This window comes from Danio rerio, chromosome 18 (assembly GCF_052040795.2).
Source record: "Danio rerio strain M-AB ecotype USA chromosome 18, GRCz13ab, whole genome shotgun sequence".
Taxonomy (NCBI): domain Eukaryota; kingdom Metazoa; phylum Chordata; class Actinopteri; order Cypriniformes; family Danionidae; genus Danio; species Danio rerio.
The window spans coordinates 41,017,501-41,027,500 of NC_141038.1; the positions used below are offsets into that span (position 1 = coordinate 41,017,501).

The window sequence follows — 10,000 nt, forward strand, 5'->3', positions numbered from 1 at the left end:
AGAGGTGGTTTTTTTTTTTTTTTTTGTTTTTTGGTTCTTTTCGCAGTTATACGACTCACTTTCTATTTAATTATGAGGATAAATATTGCAGCTTAGTGCCATTTTTTGCTAGATTAGTTTGTGAAATGGTCACATTTTTTGATGTACTCAAAACATTTTCTAAAGATTTAGAATAAAGAAATATGAAAAATAGGCTACTTATATTTAAAATACAAATTCATTCATTAATTTTCTTGTCGGCTTTTCCTTTTATTAATTTTATTTCACCACAGTGAAATGAACCGCCAACAGCGGATACCCTTCCAGCCACAACCCATCTCTGGGAAACATTCATACACTATGGACAATTTAGCCTACCCAATACACCTGACCCATATGTCTTTGGACTGTAGGGGAAACCAGAGCACCTGGAGGAAACCCACACGAACGCAGGGAGAACATGACCCAACTGACTCAGCTGAGACTTGAACCAGCGACCTTCTTTCTGTGAGGCAACAGGACTACCTACTGCGCCACTGAGTTGCCAAATACAAATTCATTACATTGTATATCACTACGGGGTAAAAATAAGAATCTGTTACTGTTTTAAATTAAAAACTGTAGCCTATTGTCAGTAATTAGCTAAAAACATAACACATTCAACTTTCAACATAGCACAACGCTCCTTCTCCAGTCAGAATAATAAAAAATAAATGATAATAACGTAGAGCTTATCGATTTTTCTAATCCATGAATAACAACAATAGCTTAATAAGTATTATAAGTAATATAATGTGGGCCACCTTTGGTGCTTAACGACATTATATTGGTCGTTTTTTCCTTCAAAAATAAGGTCCATGATTTAGAATAAAAGTTACTTGTAAAATGTTTTCTCTATTTAACAAAAATAAAAAAATTAAAGTTGACTTTACTTGCAGGTCTTACTTTAGGTCATAAAGCCTTTTCTGATGGGTTATGTTGATAATTTATGATGGGATAACAGTCAAAACAGAACAAATAAGCAAATATGGGACAAATTACAGATTAGTTTGATGACAGATTTATGCACTTTTTAAAACTTCAACGTAAATACACAACCCCACTATCCAACACAATGGAAGAGCCATGATAAAATTTCAACCAAATCTGAATTTGCTTGTCTGACATTAAAAAAAAAAAAAAATCATATACTTAAAGATGAATTGCGAGAGAGTACATTTTGAAAGTAATTTTCATTTTTGGGTAAATTTCATTTAAAAAATTTGACCTTAATAATTTGAGTCAATTTTTAACTTAGCACTTAGACAAAACATTTACATTGCCTCAGAGAATAAAAGGAACAACAACTGCACTGACAGTTTTTTTCTCCATTTTTCACAATCAGTAGTAATCACAGAAACTAAAACTTTTTAATTATAACGCACCTTAATTGCATAGTATATGCACCTTAACTACTTATCGAGTTAAGACAGATGCCTAAAACAACAACACTAACTTGTGTATTGCATTTTTAAACACTTTAGTTGAAAAATTGCACACACACAAAAAATAATGCATCCTACAGCTGCTGAGCATTATGACCAAACATCTGCCACTGAACATCCTGTTCGGCTGTGTGGGATTTAATGTCCTCTTTATATTTTCTGCATGCTTCGAGTTTCTTGGTTGTGTCAATTTTGCATTAAATATGAATGAAAACAAAAATAGAGGAGAATGGAGAGTTGAAAAGAAAAGCACTAAATGAAAAATTGCTTGTGGAAAGAAGCATTATTCCTTTTAAAGAAGCCACAATGATGTATGCAGGGATGCCAGTGTCAGTTGTATGCATAAAAATTGCTTTCATATCAAGTCCTATTGCGTTGTCATTCTTTGAGGCAGGTAAATGTGACAGCAAGGAATTGGAAGTTCAACAATACAGAGCCAAACCAATGATACAGTCATCGTGACCAGAGGGGGAAAAAAAATTGTAAGGTACTGTAATATTAGGAATAAAATTGCAATGCAACCGGCCATCTAAATTCAACACTTTCTTACCTATTCATCAACATAAAACCTTTCCACGGTAGCAGAATGCAAATGCATATGCAACAGCTCATACAAAAGCACGCACAATGAGATCAAGACCATACTGAGAAAATAAACAGAAAAAGGCACCTCAGCCCTGTTTACATGCTTTCCACATACACAATAGAGTTTATATTAATCCACTGAATGACCAGGATAATGGTTACCCAACAAAAGGCAATTCACTTGTGAAGCCCACAAACTCTATTCGAAAAACATGTTAAATTAGCTTGACAAGTAGGTTTAGACAGCGTTGAAAGAGAGGCTTTGAAATACATGGTTGGCCAAAATCAGTTGTGCGGCGAAAGCTAAATTTAGGGCAAACTGTGCACATATCATTTGTTTCTATGAGACTGAGTTTAAAAGAGGTCTCCAGTTCCCTGTTCATGTTTGTATGTGTTTTCCCATTCCACGTGTAGTTGGGATGAAAAACTCATCTATAATTCTACAGCAAATTAAGCATGCTAACATCTGGCAGCAACCTGCGGCCAGTGCACTCTTTATTTGCGAGCACCTTTCTGTTTCAGTATTCATCTCATCGTCGCTCTGCTTTGCTTTACTGGAATTGGTTTGAGTTTGAGCTTTGGCGTTGACTCATAATTGCCTGATATCTTATTAATAATTTGTCCCAGTCGTAATCTTGAAATTGAAATATAATCCATAATGCATTATTGAGCATTTCATTCAGGCGTGCAGACGTGACTTGATATCTTCCAGCCATAGCCTGGATGTCCTATTAAATCCCGTTTAAAATAACAAATTGATGGGGGTATTTCTGGGAGGTATACATACGTTTTGACTCCATTTCCAACTTCTAGACATGTGATAGGACTCTCTCCAGCTGCTCTCTTGTCTGGTGAGATGTTACACTGTTTAATAATGCCCAGCTGGAGATGTCTAAAGCCTTCGGCATTTTAGCCAGACTCGTGTTGTTGTCACAGGATTTGGTGGATTTTTTTAGGCCAATTTAATACCTGGAAAACATTTTGTACCTCTCTGCACACTGCTAAATATATACAGTAATACAGTAAATTATGCCCTTGACAAGCTGCGTCTGTGACATTTTTTACTTGGTCTAACACTGTTATTTCTGTTTGCCTCATAGGATTAGAGTGGACATACAAGATGCTAGAGAGACCGAAAAACTTGCACAAAAGCTAGTTTTGAAATACTGCATTTAAAGAAAAATGTGTTATTAAACTTGCAGCTAAAATCGCTGAAATAAAGACTATTATCAACCTAGGCTCTTTGAAAAAAGTGCCTTAGCCTACATTTTTGTCAAATATAAAATACATTGCTCTGGATACATTTCACTGCACGTTTCGGATGACAAATCCACTATAGGGTGCTGTCTAAATTACAATTGATGTAATTCGGCACAAATGATGCCGAATGCATGATGCATGTGCTGCAATGGCGTGGGATGTGTCTCAATAAAGTCTACCATGCAAGTTCAAATATTCTAACTCAAGCAAAATATTATAAAAATTATAACATTGTTATATGTTTCAGTACACATTTTTTTTGTGTACGTCTATGAAAATGCAGGGCTTGTCGAACAGATCACTTTAATGACTAAGCTAAACTATACAGTCAATATAGGGCCATATATACTTGCAAAATAAAGTTTTTCAAACAAAAATAGCATTGAGCAAAAAAAAGTAAATAAATAAATGCAAATCTACAAAAATCATAAAGCAAAAATGTATTTGTGAGAAATAAAAATGAAATTTGCAAAAAAAAAAAAAATATATATATATATATATATATATATATATATATATATATATATATATTTATATATATATATATATATGTGTGTGTGTGTGTGCAAAACATTATAAAACTATTATTATATATACCATTATTATAAACTTTTTTGTTTGCTTGTACGAATTAACATTGTCTTGTGAGATCAGGCTGAAAATATATATGCCAAAATATGTGAGAATATATACAGTGCTCAGCATAATTGAGTACACCCCATTTTGAAAATGACAATTTTTATCCATTTCTCAGTAAAAATGGGCAATGTATTTTGGTGTATTTAAGCAAAACAGATTTATTAAACAGATGTATTTATTAAATTAATATTTCAGTCACCAAACATATTTAGAAATTGAAAGATATAACAATTAAGTTCAAGTCAAATATTGCAAAAAAAAAAATTACAACCAACAAAATTCCCTCTAAATGTTTGCACTTTTTGCTTTATTTATTTTTCCTTTTTTTAATTTGTATTTAAAATTATTCATTTATTTATTTTCTTTTCTGCTTAGTCCCTTTATTAATTTGCACACACACACTCATACACTACGGACAATTTTAGCCTACCCAATTCACCTGTACTGCATGTCTTTGGACTGTGGGGGAAACCAGAGCACCCGGAGGAAACAAAAACATGCAAACTTCACACAGAAACGCCAACTAAACTGAACCAGCCGAGGCTCGAACCAACGACCCAGCGACCTTCTTGCTGTGAGGCGACAGCACTACCTACTGAGCCACTGCGTCCCCTAATATTTTTCTATAACATATAAATTTGGGTGAACTAGTTTTTAGACCGTTATCATCACAAGTAATTTTGTTAGATAAGCTCCAGATTTGACCAATCTAATGTATATGCACAAATATAATATGTATAGCTTTGTATTAAATCATGAATTTAACAGATAGATTTTTAGGAGGGTCCTCAAATATGCTGAGCACTGTATTACTTATTTACTTACTTACAGCACTTACTTACAGCCTCCTAGCATTCACATGTAGAAACAGGAGGAAAATCTATGTTTATCTAGAGTCACATATTTCAATAAGCCTGGGTTAGAATATACTGTACTGTATCCATTTCTATGTTGTCTACTTTGCTCTGCCAACTAGGTCTTTCATGATTATTCAATTATTGCATGATAAATGGACATGATTGCAATAAGCTTTGTGATGTGGTTGACTATCCGTTGTATAAAGTACATTTTGACAGAAGATATAGCAAAATAAAACAATATATTTCCCATTCCCTGAAAGCAATATATTTCCCATTTCTTTGAAAAGTTCAATTTCTACTAGTTATTTTACAACAAGAACAATAACCATAAGAATAGCTATAACGACAATTGTGTTACTGTCCACACCAATGCACAAAGACTTTCTGATTATTATAAATGCATAGTATAAATGCTGAGCTCTTTGACATCTGATTTTTTTTTATTTATCATTTAGAGAAAAAATATTTGCTTTATATCATTCTTCTGTCTTATTTTAATGCTTAAATTTGTACAGATTTGTATAAAAAAATACAAGATAAAAATTAATCATGTGAAATATTAGTTATATTAGACTTTCATGCTCTCATTAATCTTGCTTAGATAGCAACATTTATTGTATCACAGACCTGTTTACCCATACAGATTTGTGTGAGTGTGTTTTTTGTATATACAAAAATCCATATAATCTTCTTATCAGAATCACAATTAGCATTAAATCTGATGTGGGAGTAGATATAAGCTTTATGTAATGCAACGCTTCAGAACAGGACATTTATTTGAAGCAAAGGGGAAGAAAAAAGGCCTCAGAATACTAGGTTCACAATTCAAAGGTGTTTGTAGCAGTGATCAATCAGCAAAAAGGAAAAAAAAAAAAAGAATGAGTGATGCTTGGAAATTGTCCAGCTTCATGCCGAGCCAAGAGCAGTTCAGCATGCAATGCTGCAATTTCATCCTACAAATCACAGCTCAATATGCCATACTGACCTGACATGACAGATTGCTCTACTAACACTACAGAGAAAAAAAGTCACAGGCGGTACACAAATCAAAAGTTGCGATATTCTGAATTCTGCAATTGGATTTAATTTGAATTAACTTCAGGGATGATTGACTGAAGTTTCCTTATTTAAAAAAATGACCAAATAGGTCAAACCAGTGTCAAGCTTAGTTCCTGCAAGCCCACATCTCTCCACGGTTTAGCTTTAACTCTAATTAAACACACCTGATCAAACTAATAAAGTATCTCAGGCTGGTTTGAAACCCACAGGTAAGTGTGTTGAAGCAGGGTTGGAACTTAATTCTGCAGGGCTTGAAACTGTTTGAGCAAGCAGTTTGTTATGACCTGTAGTTTACTTTTAAACTTAAGTTCCTTCTAGTGCTTGTAAAATTAGCAAGTGTCATGTTATTATTTCATGTGAACGGTGTAACCAATAAATATTCAGGTACATTTAAATGCAGTGTGTGGACAATACTTGGCACAATCCATTCAATGGCTTATCCTTGTGCCCTAATCCATTTGAAGGCTTTACCCTCTGGATTGACAGCTTCAAAGGGATTAGGGTTCTGTTCAACAAACAACCTTCCCTGTGCAAAGATTCACAGGGGCCCAAAGTGTCCATCAGTTGCAACCTTCAAAATCCTTCATTCCAAAAAGCCTCTTTGAATGGCCAGTTTTTGACCACTTTGGTTTGGAACAACACTTCAATATGGCGGTCATGATTATTTTCACTCCAAAGTGTCCTTCAGTGGGTGAAATAATCCATTTGGAAGGCACCAATAGATAGCTCCTTTCAGATAATTTTTCCTATATTTTAAATTCATAAAATGTATACTGTGTGTACATATTTTGCAGAGGTTTTGCAGAGGGACGTTTGTGTGTGTGTTCCTTTGGCATTTGTGTCAAGTACCCATGTAATAAGCAAGATAAACTTCATCTAGGTGGTTGTTATCACAGAGTAACCTTTATCCCTCACTTACAGAGAGGGCAGTACTGTATTTTAGTAAATGCACTTATGAGTGATATTTCAGAAAATCACAAACAACCTTTATGATTGTATTATTGGGAAAATCATCTCATATTTCCTTCACTTTGTTCACAATCTAAAATTGTGATCCTGTTGCAACTACCCTTGGTTAATTCACTAGTTACGCATTTAATTATGTCACATGGATTACCAATATGGTGAGACGAGTCTTTGTTTCATTCCAAAGGGCAGTGAAACATTAAAAATCAATCTCTTTCCATTACCCACTGATACCTGTATTGACTGGCTCACAGCATCTCTGCAATCTCACATATAAGCAAAGACAGCGATCTGACAGAGCCTGCAAAGACAAAAGAATGACCTTTTGGGTTTAGTATGAGGAAGGGTAAAGTGTCGCTGCGGGACGGTTCAGGGCCTCTGTGCTCCAAAGGCAATTTTCAAAAGCCTGCAATGCACGTGGACACGCTTTCTCCAGCCAAGCGTTTAGGAGAGCTGCCCTGGTTCAGTGATCCTTCTTGGAAATTTAATTTAATTTCCTTTTTTTTGGCCATTTTGTGTTATTAAGGAAGAGGGAAACATTTAACTATCAGGCAACAATTGAACCCATACGACTGAATCTGCTGCTGAAATGTCAAGAGGATTTACTGTAGAAAACTGAGTGGGAAAAAATCAACAAAGGAGATTTAGACACTTGTGTGTTTTAGATGGTTTGAAAAGAATCAGACACATTAATCTTCAAAAGTTGGAGGTCAGTAAAACTAAAGTAGTTAATGTGAATACCGTTATTTCAGAATAAACGCAAGACAAGTTGGAATAAATTATATTTTAATCTAAATATTAGGAACATTTGTGTAAATAGTATACATATGTTTTACAACACTGTAAAAATTACACTGCCAAAATTATATTTGAACAAATGTTTTTATGTTACTTTACCTATTTTAATAAGATAATCTGGTTTTAACTACGGTAAATGTATAAAGGTTGGGATGTTATAAAAGATTTACCTTAATACTTTTTGTCAGTTTGACTGATGTAAGTTGAGATGACTAGAAAATTTAAGGCAGCAAGATTTTTTATAATAAAGACCTCCAAACAATTTGTGTAATGGAACCCATAAAATGTAAAGGTTATTTATATAGTTTTTTTTTTTTTTTTTTTGTAAAGAAATTATTGTGAATATTATGAAGGGGTCTTAATCAGAGGTGCCTAAACTTTTTCGTGTGAAGGGCCAAAAACCAAATATCATTGAGAGCCGTGGGTCGAAGATAAACATACCAAATTATTTTACATTAACATCGCCATGAGTCATTTGCTAATTTATTTAATAATATTTACAAATAAAAAGAAAACATCCCTTTGAATCTTATTGCAATAAGAACATAAACAACATTTGACATTTTAAGTGAAGTTCAAAGCTAAATACACCAGTCAAGCAGAATCTCCCTTTGCCTTGGTTTGCTCATCAAAGTCGCTGCACTGTCCTCTATCTGTCGGGAGACAATATGTATAATTTAAACTTAATTACAGCATTTAAATCAAAACATTTTATTTCAGTTAGCTTTTTTTTTTTTAACAATAAAACAAACGAATAAAAGGTAACATTATATTTGAATTTGATTATATTTGACATAGCAATCTTTAAACTTTCCCTATCATTCCTTCTCAAATTAAATGTTACCATGGGCCAACTTGAAGCTAAGCAGGACTGCACCCAGTCAGTACCTGGATGGGAGACCACATAGGAAAGCTAGGTTGTTGCCGAAAGTGATGTTAGTGAGACCAGCAGGGGGCACCCAACCTGTGGTCTGTGTGGGTCCTAATGCCCCATTATAGTGACAGGGACTCTACACTTCTCAGTGAGCACCGTCTTTCAGATGAGACATTAAACCAAGGTCGCGATTCATTGTGGTCGTTAAAAACCTTTAAAAAAGAATAGGGGTCCTAGCATCCTGGCCAAATTTGTCCACTGGCTTCTGTCCACCGTGGCCTTCTAACTATCCCCATATACTAACAGGCCTTGATTTGGGTATCTCTGGTCTAAGTTAGTATTTAGAAAGTATTTTTTTTTCCACTTATTACAACTGTATTTATTAATTCATTCATTATTTTTCCTTCAGCTTAGTCCATTTATTTAATAGGGGTTGCCACAGCAAAATGATCAGTGGAAAAAAAAAAAAATTCCCATCACTGGGAAAAATCCTTGTAGTCTTGCAGTCACACTCATATACTTTGGCCAATTTATCTTATTTAATTCACCTGTACTGCATGTGTTTGGACTGTAGGGGAAACCAGAGCACCCGGATGAAACCCACGCCAACACAAGGAGAGCATGCAAACTAAACAGAGAAATGCCAACTGACCTAGCGGCACTCAAACCAGCGACCTTCTTGCTGTGAGGTGACAGTGCTAACCACTGAGCCATCTTGGGCCACTCAACTGTATTTATTTACACATTTTGTATTCAATTTGAAAACCACTGTCCTAGCAAATATAACCTTGTGATTAAAGGCATTTCTTCCAAAAAACAAAAAACAAACCTAACAGTATACAAACATTTGAATAGTGGTTTATATTTCATCAGTCTTGTGGGAAATTCAAGTACTATAGGCAATTCAGTTACAAAACACATCCACATGCTTCTTCTCTCTCACTCTCTCCCTCTCTCCTTGCACACTTTAAACCAGAAAGTGCGGTATTAAAATCAGTTCATAACCCTAAGTGCTGATGTTTCCCAGACTAGACTCTTATTATTCCATTGGGGCTGTAATTGTATTTCAAAGATGCACAGTATCAAGTAGCATTCAATCCTTTTACATCAATTTGGATTAAATGAAAGTGATAAGGTGTTCTCAGACTGCAAGCCCACATGAACACGAGCAGTAAAAATGATTCAGCGCAGCCCATAATGAAGTGTTTTGTGTCTCCTCATGTCGTGTGGCGCCTCATTACCGATCCGCTGCCCAAGGAAAGCACTATGAGATGCACTGGGGTCAAACATGAGAACGACATTATGTGTCATTTCTTTAAACCCTCTTCAGCAGATGGTTAACGTTAATGGTTTTCATTTGTTATGATGGACAAATCTGGGTTAATTCACCAAATCTTCACAAAATCTTTATAGAAAATGAAATTGATATTTAAAATGGGTCTTGTCGCTACTCAATTAGTTTGTAATATAATAATAATAATAATAATAATAATAAT

The 10,000-nt window shown here is 34.5% G+C and overlaps 1 protein-coding gene and 1 long non-coding RNA gene across 3 annotated transcripts in view; one reads left to right on the forward strand and one right to left on the reverse strand.

Moving 5' to 3' along the window:
* The window catches only part of LOC147832908 (uncharacterized), a 2,491-nt gene extending 2,203 nt beyond the window's left edge, over nucleotides 1-288 (forward strand). Inside the window, exon 2 of the long non-coding RNA XR_015515190.1 lies at nucleotides 1-288. This exon is cut by the window's left edge and continues 148 nt beyond it. This is a non-coding gene — a long non-coding RNA (uncharacterized LOC147832908).
* luzp2 (leucine zipper protein 2) overlaps nucleotides 1-10,000 on the reverse strand; it is a 251,221-nt gene that overhangs the window by 116,521 nt on the left and 124,700 nt on the right.